This window comes from Cupressus sempervirens, chromosome 10 (assembly GCF_028749045.1).
Source record: "Cupressus sempervirens isolate cs-2001-9-10 chromosome 10, ASM2874904v1, whole genome shotgun sequence".
Taxonomy (NCBI): Eukaryota; Viridiplantae; Streptophyta; class Pinopsida; order Cupressales; family Cupressaceae; genus Cupressus; species Cupressus sempervirens.
This window is the reverse complement of record NC_143127.1, coordinates 64,793,961-64,806,182: the sequence shown is the minus strand read 5'-3', so window position 1 is coordinate 64,806,182 and position 12,222 is coordinate 64,793,961.

The window sequence follows — 12,222 nt, the reverse complement described above, 5'->3', positions numbered from 1 at the left end:
AAATTATGTTGGAATAATTACTACTATAGTAACATATTCTGCCTCTATTGTAGACTAAGAGATGCAATTATGCTTTTTTCTTGTTTATGATATGTTAGTACACATATGGACCCAGTTTTAAAACTTTCAATTTCAAGTTGTGAACCTCTCTGAAGCACTTCAAACTTAGTTCAAAGTGGTTTAGAAGTTCAAGGTGGTTCATTGGTTCAGCATGTAGATTCAAGTCCAGGCTCAAATTGTCAAGTTCAATGATTCAGTGTAGAAATTCAGAGGTCATATTTTGGAGATGCTCCTCAGCCAAAGAATAAAATACCATCATAGTGAATCTTCAAAGTTCTTTTCAATGGTTTGGAATGGTTCAATTTGTTTGAAATAGGTTCAAAGTTTGAGAAGATTTTGAATTCAGTTTGGAGACCTGGAAAATTCAGTTTAGGGTTTTAGAGATTTGGAGTTCAAGTACAAAAGGTTCATAGGCTCAAGTGCCACAGTTCAAAATTTAGAATTGTAATGATTCCAATACTCAAAGTTCAACACCACAAAAGTAGCTCCCAGTTGGAAGGTATGAGGTTCAAAATCATAATTTTGAGTTCATGTTTTTGGGTTTATTAAACTAGTCATCATCCGTGATGTTCAAGCTAGGATTTGAAGCTCAAAGGTTGAAGATATATATTAGTTTGAGAATAAAAATTTGACAAGTTCACAGTTTAAACATGAAGGTTTGAGAATTCATTCAGACCCCAAGCTCATAGTATAGATGGAAGAAGTCCAAGGAATATCACTAGTTTTGTGGCGTGTCATTAGTTTTCTATATCCCACCTCTATGTCAGTATGTGTTTTAGAGTTTTAATGCAAAATGTATCAAGCTCTGAGGATGAGACAAAAATATGTCAAAGTTTTAGAGTGCATTTGATTCACAATCTCCAAATGTGGGAATGAGATGATTTAGATCAAATAGGTTCATGAGTTATGATAAGAGAAAATCTTCAAGACAAATACTTCATTGCATAAGAAGATGCTCATTGATAATATGGATGGCTCTAGCCCATAACTCCATGAGTTGATGCAGATATGATGCAAAGGCATGTGGCCCATCTGACAAATTTTCAACACCTGAGCGGGAAGTTATTTGTATGAGTATTCCAAACATAATCATGGTGCAAGTGATTCAAAATTATCATGATGATCATGGTAGGAAAATGTATTAAGTAGATGCATTTAGTCTGCTTAATAAAGGGGCATGACTTTTCTCTCAAATAGAGAAAACTCAATGACCATTGGATTCAGCTATGAACTCATCGGGGGGATATTTCCATTTGCTTAATAATATGTATCCCACGAAGGTTATTTTTTTTGTGAGGCTCCAAGTATTGGAGGCATCAAGTATACTGTCCAGAACAAAAGATGGAAAAACTGAGCATTCCTTGTGATAACTTGAATAATTTTCCTAAATCCAAAAGGTGAGATCATGTATAGTCTATGAGAATTTTTTGATAAAATGGTAGAACTCATTAAGCTGCAAGTTGGTATGTAGAGCCTGAAAGAAATTTTTCTCAAAATTCAATCCAATAAAATAGAATGAAAGAATCTGCTATAAATAAGTTAAAGACCAGATACCCCATGGGTTATGTGAACTATTTAATGGGATACCTAAGCTGACCAGTTCTCCAAGCCAAGAATGTGAAGTCAAATGAAGCACGCAATTTGGTGTGTTGAAGTCCTTCTTGACAGTGGTTATCCTTATCGAGTGTGCTAGCTATTGAGACTCACAAGCCAATTATATAGAAATTCCAGATTTGCAATTTTAAAATGGTATATGGATTCTAGTGGTGAGGGCCATAGGTTGAAAAGTCATGTTAGGAATTGATCAATTAGATATGATCAAAGGAATTCTTTAGGACATCCTTGCATTTGAGAAGTTTCTAGAAGAAGATATCTCAGTATCTCAATGGCGTATCACTTCCAACGTCTCCATTCCAAACAAATACCGTCGCATGTCATCTGTTTGTTTTGAAAGTACTCTATCCGATGGTCTTAGAGTACTCTCTCTATTTTCTGAATATTGGATCAATATCAAGGATTTTGGATAGAACTATAAAATTGTGTTTGCATCTTTGTTAGATAATTGAACAATAATATGGAGACAATCCAAATATGATAGAATTGGAGTAGATTACTAAAGAATTCAACAATAAATCAAAATTCCTTATATATAATCCTTCAAAGCAGCAAGCTTGCTGGGAGCTAGTGAGCACTCTTTTGAGGCAATTCTTATCGCGTTTCAATTATAACTTTTTCTTTAAGGCTATAGCGAGGTGCACCAGTATGATCGTGAAGCAATTAGAAGCATGAGATCAATTACCCTATTGGTGATCACCAAAGACTTATATCCTATTGCCACACAAAGTTGTAGTTTTTGAGGAAGGATTGTTATGATATTGATGTTTCTTTGAATGATGTGCTTGGTCATGGATTTTATGATAAGGTGAATGAATGCTTGGCAAGTGCTAAGAAGAGAACTCAGGGAGTTATTTAGTGCAACCTAGATCCAATCAAAACATTTAGAAACTGCAAGGATGTGGATTTTTGATGTATGGATTGATTATGTGAATTTAAAATCCAAGACATGTGGAGCTTAATCGTATTCCTTATATGAAATTTGGCACAGCTAAAAAGGATGCATATAGAAGGGATTTTGATAGTAAACAACTTGTTTCAGGATTGTGACAGGATTTGTGTCAAAAGTTTGGAAGCTTTATGCATGCATATGCTTTAGTTGACTCAGGTGCTTGGGGAATTACTTCAAAGGGCCTAGCCTTGATATCGTTTGCTGACTTCTTCAATCGCGATGGAAAATCTGAAGCTATTTTATTAAGTGATGAAGATAAGAATTTTCCAAGGGATATTAGTTTAAACACTATGGCCCACTATTAAATTTTAACGATACATCTTCCTAATTAAAGTTGTGCTTATAATTGTGAAAAAAATTATAAATATTAATGGTGTAATAAAGAAAGGGAATCCAAGGAAAGAAGAAGTTATAGAGACACGGGGATAAACACATGAGGTGAAGAAAAATTCAAGATTTAGTTACAAAACTGAATAGCTAGGGTCTCGTAATTATTTATTGCAATTCCAAGGACAAAGAAAGTGTTTTTTTCACTTTCTAGCTGGGCTATAGACTTTGAGCTATAGAACAAAGGAGTTGAATCAAAAGTTTTATTTTAGTATTTGCCGGGAAAGAAAGAGCAAAGTTTTGTTTAATTTTCTAAACTAATTTGGAAAATAGGGAATATTTTGATTTTGAATGTACACAAGGAGAGGGAATTTAGGTTTCCTTTTCAGTTAGTGATTTAGATGCATAATGTAATGAGAACTTTGTTGTTTCTACATTTTTAGAAGAGGGAGACTTGGGAGATAGTTGCATACCAGAACTTTGAGCCTAGGCAATTTTCTTTCCGCTGATTGTTATCTTTTTATGACTTTCAATTTTCTCTAAATGCATTTGTGTCATGGCTTTTTGAGTATATTTGATTCAAAAGTGTCTTTAAAGCTCTGATTCTTTACTTTCTCAAGCTTTATTCTCTTTGTAATGCTACATGCAAATGGACTTTGTGTCATTTGTTACTTATTTTCTTGTAGTCTTTTAGCTTTCCGCATCTACTCTATGTTTGCGAATAGATGCTTGAAATCCTTTGTGCTTTCTGGTTAAAAGCATCCATAATTAATTCATTGTATATCTCACATGGGGAGCTATACTTGATAAAATTTAAAGGAAGGTTATCAATCCAATGGTAACCCATCCAACTATTGGTGCTAATTTGTCCTCTCACTTGGGCATTTAGGGTCATATTTGCATGCATTTCCTTGAAGGAGAATTTGTTCACTAACATGATACTAACCTCTTTCTAAGAAAGAATGCTCCTCCATTGGTGCTTTTCCTATCATCAATGATTCTAGTCCAATCAACATCAGTAAAGGATTTCAAATCAAAATTTCCTCCTTTCTTGTACCATAGACCATAGCCTTTAGTGCCTTTTAGATATCTCATAATCCTTTTGACTACCATCATATGATTTTTTCTAGGATTTGCAAAAAATCTTGCGACTATACCAAATGCTAATGCAATACTAGGCCTTGTGTGAACCATATACTAAAGTTTCCCAATCATGGATCTGTAGGTAGTCTAATTTACCTTTTTTGAATCATCATTCTTGGATAGATTGTGTCGAGTAGACATAGGCGTTCCAATTGGTTTGAAATCTTCCATTACAAATTTGTTCAATATCTCCTTGATGTATTTTGACCAAGTAATGTATATGCCATCCTTCATTTGATGAACTTGTAAACCAACAAAGAATTTTATTTCTCCAAATATTAAAACTTCAAATTCTTTCCGCATTTCTTCAAACAATTATTTACATAAGTCATCATGAATTGTAAATAAGATATCATCCAAAAATATTTCTACTAACAATATCTTGTTCTGTGGTCCTCTAATATACAAACTACTATTATATTTTATTCTTTGAAAATGAATCCTTACTAGATATCCATGTAGCCTTTCATACCATGCTCTAAGAGCTTGTTTTAGACCACATAAAGCTTTGTGTAATTTGTAGACCATATCTCTTTTATTTGGACCAATGAAACCTTCTGACTAATCAATGTATACTTCTTCCTCTAGAATTCCATTCAAGAAAGTTGATTTTACATCCATTTGATACAAATTTAATCCTCTGTATCCAGCATATGCAAGCAATGTTCTAACTCCTTCAAGTCTAGAAATAGGAGCAAATATTTCTCCATAGTCTATACTTTCTTCCTGGCTATATCCTTTGCACACTAGCCTTGCCTAATTCATTGATGTTAGATTGTGGTGACTAATCATGAAATTACAATACATACTTCATAAATTCTTTCGAGCTCAGGGCGAAAAAAAAATTGGGCCCTATTTTATCAAGATTTTGGGCCGACATGTAATTATTAATTATAACCCTAAAGCGGTAAAAATACTTGTATAAAAGAGCTCAGGGTTAGAGATTGTTTCATAGTTGTGATGCAAAATTGGTTCTTGTGGTAGTATTAAGCTCTAATGGTTTACATATTGTAATCAGGTTATAATCACTGGATTGTAATAATATCAGACTTTTAGTTTGGTGGATGTAGCCTAGGGATTGGATGAACCATGTTAAATCTTGGTGTCTTGTGTTCTTTTTTGTGTGATCTATTATTTTTTTTATTGGTTATATTTGCATGTAATTGTTATTTCTGTCTGTGGTTTAATCCTAACAAGTGGTATTAGAGTGAGGTTGTTGTTTTGGTTATCATCTATAAAAAAGTCTCATAGTTGAGTGGGAGCAATGGCAGATGAGGGTAAGCTAAGGGTTGACAGGTTTAATGGGAAGAACTTTCAATTATGGAAGATGCAAATGGAAGACTACCTTTATCATAAGGATTTATGGAAGTCATTGGAAGGCAAAGCCAAGAATTAGGGATCTATGTCAAATGATGAATGGGATATTTTGGATAGAAAGACACTTGAAAGCATTCAATTATGCCTAGCACCATCAATGGCATTTAATATTACAAAAGCGAAGACAACAGAAGAGTTGATGAAAGCCCTAACAATATTGTATGAAAATCCCTCCACTTAAAACAAGGTATTTCTCATGAAGCATTTATTTAATATGAAAATGGTAGAAGGTGGAACTATTGTAGATCATTTAAATAAGTTTAATACTATTACTAGTCAGTTGTCTTTTGTGGGTATCAATTTTGAGGAGGAAATTCTTGATTTTGTGTTCTTTGCTTGAAAGAAGGAATGGCTTGGTAATGACTGTGAGTAATTCTGTTCCTAGATCTAGTACCCTAAAATATGATGATGTGATCGGTGTTATTTTGAGTGAGGAAACTCATAGAAAATCCTTAGGTGGATCTACATTAGGAAGTGCTTTGAATGCACAAAGCAGGGGCAAAATGACTGAGAGAGGAAGTATTTCTAGAAATTGTGAAAAATTAAGAGGAAAGTCAAAGGGGAGGAGGTCTCAATCGAGAGGACCAAATTACTACTGGTACTATGAGAAACTAGGTCATAAAAAGAAAGATTTATGGAATTGAAAGAAAAATGAAGGAGATAAACTAGATGGAGACAAGGAGGCAAATGTGGTAAGTAACAAATCCAAAGAGGATGCTTTGCTTCTGTCTTTAGAAAGTGTTGATGATTCATGGGTTTTAGATTTTGGCGCTTCATTTCATGCTACACCTCATAAAGGTTATTTCATTGATTATGTCCAAGGGGATTTTAGACTTGTTTATTTGGGAGATAATGAATCCTATCAGATTGTTAGAAAGGGAAAAGTTAAGATTAAGCTGTAGAATGGGAATCATTTGCTACTACATGAGGTAAGACATGTTCCAAGGCTAAGTAGGAATTTAATTTTAGTAGGGCAACTCAATGATGAAGGTTGTGTAGTTACTTTTAATGATAAAAATTGGAAGGTTTCAAAAGGTTCCCTTAAAGTAGCAAAAGGTGTGAAAGTAGACATCTTATATCTTTGTACAAGTCATATTGTTCCTTCTACTTTAATTGTTTCGGAGAAAAATGAATGTTTAGGAATAGTTGCTACAATTGAGCAAGGAGAACAAATAGTTGATGTAAATTCTGATACAGTGTTGTGGCATAACAGACTTGGGCACATAAGTGTGAAAGGTATGAAAGTACTTCATTGAAAGAAAATTCTACCAGGTCTAAAATGTGTTAACATGGATTTTTGTGAAAGTTGTGTGTATGGAAAACAAAAGAGAATGAGTTTTGTGAAGATTGGGAACGAAAACAAAAAGGAGAAATTAGAGCTTGTGCATACAAATGTATGGGGACTGGCTCAAGTATCTTCCCTTGGTGGCTCTCATTATTATGTTACATTTATTGAAGATGCAACTAGAAAAGTATGGGTTTATTTCCTTAGACATAAATTTGATGTATTTCAAACTTTTAAGAAATGGAAATGCTTGGTTAAAATAAGACTAGTAAGAAATTAAAATGTCTTAGATCTAATAATGGTGGTGAATATTGTAGTAATGAATTTGAAGATTATTTCTCCACTAATGGTATTTGTAGATAGAAAACTATTCCATGGACTTCATAGAAAAATTGAGTTCCTGAACGCATGAACAAGACTATAATGGAGCGTGCAAGGAGCATGAGGTTGCATACTAGTTTTCCCTTACACATGTGGGAAAAGGTTGCCAATACTGTTGTATATTTTATCAAAAGAGGTCCCTTTACTCATTTGGGTTGTGGTATTCCAAAGGAAGTATGGACTAGTAAGAAGGTGAGTTATTCTTTTCTCAAAACCTTCGGCTGTGAAGCATTTGCTCACATAGATTCTAAAAATAGAACCAAGCTAGAAGCTAAGTCAAAGAAATGTGTATTTTTTGGATATGGCAATAATGAATTTGGTTATAGGCTTTGGGATTTCAAAAATCATAAAATTTTAAGAAGCAGGGATCTCATATTCAATGAGAAAGTGTTGTACAAAGATTTGTTGAAGCAACATGAGAAGAGAGAATATGATTATGTAGTGCTAGATGATACTCCACAAGCTAATGTTCCAACCATTCCTCATGATGTGCAACAACCGTAACAACAAATAACACACACACCACTGAATGTTAGATAGTCAACAAGGAAAATTAGACCTCCAAAAAGATTCTCTCCCTCTTTGTATTGAATTTTACTTACTGATGCTATTGAAACTAAATGTTATGATGAAGCTGTGCAGGTGCATACTAAGATTTAGTGGGAGTTTGCAATGAAAGACAAAATGGACTCTTTGTTGAAGAATAATACATGGGATTTATGCAAGTTGCCTACAGGAAAAAGAGCTTTATAGAATAAGTGGGTTTACAGGTTGAAAGAAGAGGAAGGAGGTAAGAAAAGATTTAAACCTAGGTTAGTTGTAAAAAAATTTGCATAGAAAAAGGGCATTGATTTTGATGAGATATTTTCTCCTGTTGTTAAGATGACTTCCATTCGTACTATTTTAAGTCTTGTGACTACTGAAGATTTGCATTTAGAGTAGCTTGATGTTAAAACAACCTTCCTTCATGGTGATTTGGATAAAGAGATATATATGGCTCAACCATAGGGATTTGTGATCAAAGGTAAGGAGAACTTAGTGTGAAAATTAAAGAAAAGTTTATATGGCTTGAAGCAAGCACCTCAACAATGGTATTTGAAATTTGATAGTTTTATGCATGAGCATGGATACAATATGTGTCATTTAGATCATTGTGTTTATTTTAAGAGGTTAGATGATGAAAACTATATTATTTTATGTTTATATGTTGATGATATGCTTGTAGCTGGGTCTAACATGGATCACACTAATTTCATTGAACCTATAGTACTCTACTGTGACAATACAAGTGTTATAAACATATCTAAGAATCTTGTGATGCACACAAAGACAAAGCACATTGCAATAAATCATCATTACTTGAGAGAATTGGTTTAAGAAAAAGAAGTGAGAATGGAATATGTGAATATAAAAGAACAGATAGCTGATATATTTAAAAAGAATTTTCCTAAGTATGCACATGAATATCTTAAAGGTAAACTAGGGGTAATACCCCTATCCAAATCTACTTAAGAAGTAAGAGTAGTGCCCAGCATCAACTGAGTTGAATGGCATACTTGACAATTTGAAGCAACAGATCTTACTTTAGGACCTACCTAAAGTAAAGAAGGATCTGAAAATAGAAGATTTACAGTCACATACAAGGTGACAGAGGGAGAACCTGAACTAACTATATTTACATGTATAGATGACATGTCTTTGGTATTTTTGTCAAAGAGGGAGATATCAGAGAAATCAAGGAGATATCAAAGAGACCAGAGAAGGAAGGAGAAATATTATTGTCGAAGAGAGACAAGACTAGATGAGTAAGAGATCTCAATAAAATGTATTAAGTTTCTTTTTGATATTGTTGTTGGTATTGGTTTGCCATCAATGCCAAAGAGGGTGATTGTTGAAATGAAGAAGATTGATGAAACCTACCATGGAACAATCATCATTTTGTCACTAATGTCAAATCTACTACTTTTTGGTATGAGAATTTCTTACTCTAGTCTGAATGTTATCATTTGATTGATTGATGAAGAAGATTTGAAAAGAAAGGATAACAAGAGAACCTAGAGAAAGATTGAGTTATATGGTCTATAAAAGAAGCACTAAGACCAAGAAATACTTTGATGGTATACTTGTATCATTTATCTACTTAAGGATATAATGAAAGAATACTTAACAAAAGACTAGAGGAAGCCTAAGTAAAAAAATGTGTCTACAAAGCCTGACCGACAAAATAGTGGAAAACGAGTAATTTAATTTAGGTCAAGAAAAAAGTTAGTTGTGATAGAGAAAGTTTAGTGTGTGTCAAGAAAAGAGAAATCTTAGTATGTGTCAAGTGTTAGAAGATGGCAGTAGTGACTGAGTGACACTTAGTGTATGTTGAGCAACCCAATGTTGACCGAGCATCAGAAGATAGTGTTTGCAAGGAAAACAACATATTATTTTTGAGTGACGATAAAATGAGTTTGATTGAAGATTTGACAAATATGAGCTAATAAAGTTGATTTCTTGAATGTTTGAAGCATGTGGAAGATAACTATGATGAGATGGTGGCATGCAATGCAAGATAAACCATTTTGAGACTAATTCAAAGGGGGGTTGTAAGGGAAGTTTCTAGGAGGAACAAAATGGAAATATGGGAAGATTCAATGACTCGGACCTAACCCTAAAATGGATGATTGTGGTTAAGAAAAAATAGATCTAAGTTCTCTATATAAGGAGATAATAGGCCAGAAGTGATTTTCCAAGAGCATGAACCTGAGATATACAAGAATTATAGAGTGTTGCTTCATATGGCAGCCAAATGAAAGAGTTTACAATTAGCATATTAAGAAAGAAGGCTTAAGGAGATGAAGGCTTCAAGGATGAACAATCTATTAGAGATGAAGAGGATTAATGTGAAGTAGAATTGAGGATTGAAAGTGAGATCTATAATCTACAAGTGAGTTGTTTTGTTATTAGGTCAAGTCTTATTATTACTTTCTAACAATTGTATCAGTTTGGATAAATCCTTTGGACTAAGGTCGACCTAACAATCATAAGTAAATCTTTTAATAGGATGACATTCTAATGGAATATTCTAAAGTCCTCTAACAAGGCTCACTCCTAATAGGGTGATTGAAATCCTTTAATCAAGGTCACATTTAATTGTGTGCATTGTAACCTTTAATAGGGTTGGCTCCTCACAAGGCTCACTTTAGAAGAGTGAAAATTGGTAGCATGTTACTAGTGGTTTTTCCCAAGTTGGGTTTCCACATTAAATTAGCATGTCAAAATGTGTGATTTATTTTGTGGTATTTCATGTTTACATTTTTGCAAAGTTATTTTGACCTAGGACAACAACATGCAAAAGTTTAAGATATTGAATGATCAATGCATGCATAAGTATAAGTTTAAGTACTAAAAAGTTTTATTTGTATATTTGGATCTTGGATAACTAATTCACCCCCCTACCCTCTTAGTTATTCTAAAAATTCCAACAACAAGACTATTAAATCTACCTTAATTAAAGGATTTAAACTATAACATTAAATGAGCACTCTATTAAGAAATTTACATAGGCTTGTTAGGAACACTCTATTAAGATATTCACCTTGATACACCTATTAGAATGTAATAATACCTTGATCCTTTAGTTTTCACTTGATTTTTGATGATAGATTTTCTCTTTCCACTATGTAATCACCTCTTTGTAATTGATATACAATAACTACTCTCTACATTGCATGGTTGCCTTACTTCAAAACTTTTTGATTCACCTTCAGCTTTGTACACATGCAATCCTTCAATTCTCAACAACAAAATTCTAGCTTGGAATCATGCTTAAATAGCCATTTTAGAAGTTTTTAAATCTTAAGAAATGATCTTGATTCATCCTTTTTTCCTCTTAACCTTCAAATTTTTGGATTGGTTGATCTTATTACATGGGATTAATAATGCATAATTATAGGCATAATTACCTCATTGATTAACTCTTTAATTATAAAAACACATTTCTAGCTCAAAAAAATGTTTTACATAAGATGTTGTGTAATTCCAAACACATATACAAAAACTATCTAACTCGGCATATATACCTTCTTATTCTTGGTCATTCTTGATCATGTTATCCCTTAGTGCATACTATACTTGGATTCTATTGTATTTGTTAGCTTCTATAATACTCAACTCATGTGTTGCTTCTTGTATAACTTGGAAACCATTGTATACTTAGTGACTATTGATTTTCTTAGTAGTCACTACTACTTGAAAACTATTGAATGTATACACTTCTTCTTTACATAGATCAAACCATATAGAGTAGCTCAGTCACAATGTGGACTGACCAACTCTGCCTCATAAATGACCAAGTATGTTGTACAAATTGACAATACTATGATTGCCTTTAGGGTTAACATTTCTATGCATCACAGGATTATTTGATATGTTTATAGAGCTTGCGTTATCATAATATATCAGCACATTTTTCAATAATCTCTTCCTTCATACCTTTCAACAATTTCTTGATCCACACAATGTTTGAACAATTGACTGTTGTAGCAACATACTCAGCCTTTGTTGTGGATTGAGAAATATTGTTTTGCTTCTTTCCTAGAAAGAAAGCACTTCCACTTGTACTCTTTCTATCATTAGTGTTTCTGGCCCAATCAACATGTGTGTAGACTCTCACCTCAAACCCTTCATTCTTATTTTATCATAATCCATAGTCTTATGTTCCTTTCAAACATCTCAATATCATTTTCAAATCCATCATGTGATTTTCAATAGGATTAGCAAAATATATTGCAACAATTCCAACATCTAATGAAATTCCAAGTCTTCTATGAATGACATTAAAAGTTTCCAATCATTGACCTATATAATGTCTTATTCACTTTAGCAAAATCATCATTCTTTGAAATTTTGTAACCAGTGACCATAGGTGTTCCAACTGGTCTTGAATCTTCCATTTCAATTTTTTTCAATATCTCCTTGATATACTTTGACTGTGTAATGTAAAACCTCTCTTTATCTGATAAACTTGCAAGACAAAAAATAATTTAATCTCTCCAAACATTGACATCTCAAAATTATGGTTGCCCTCCTTGTTATC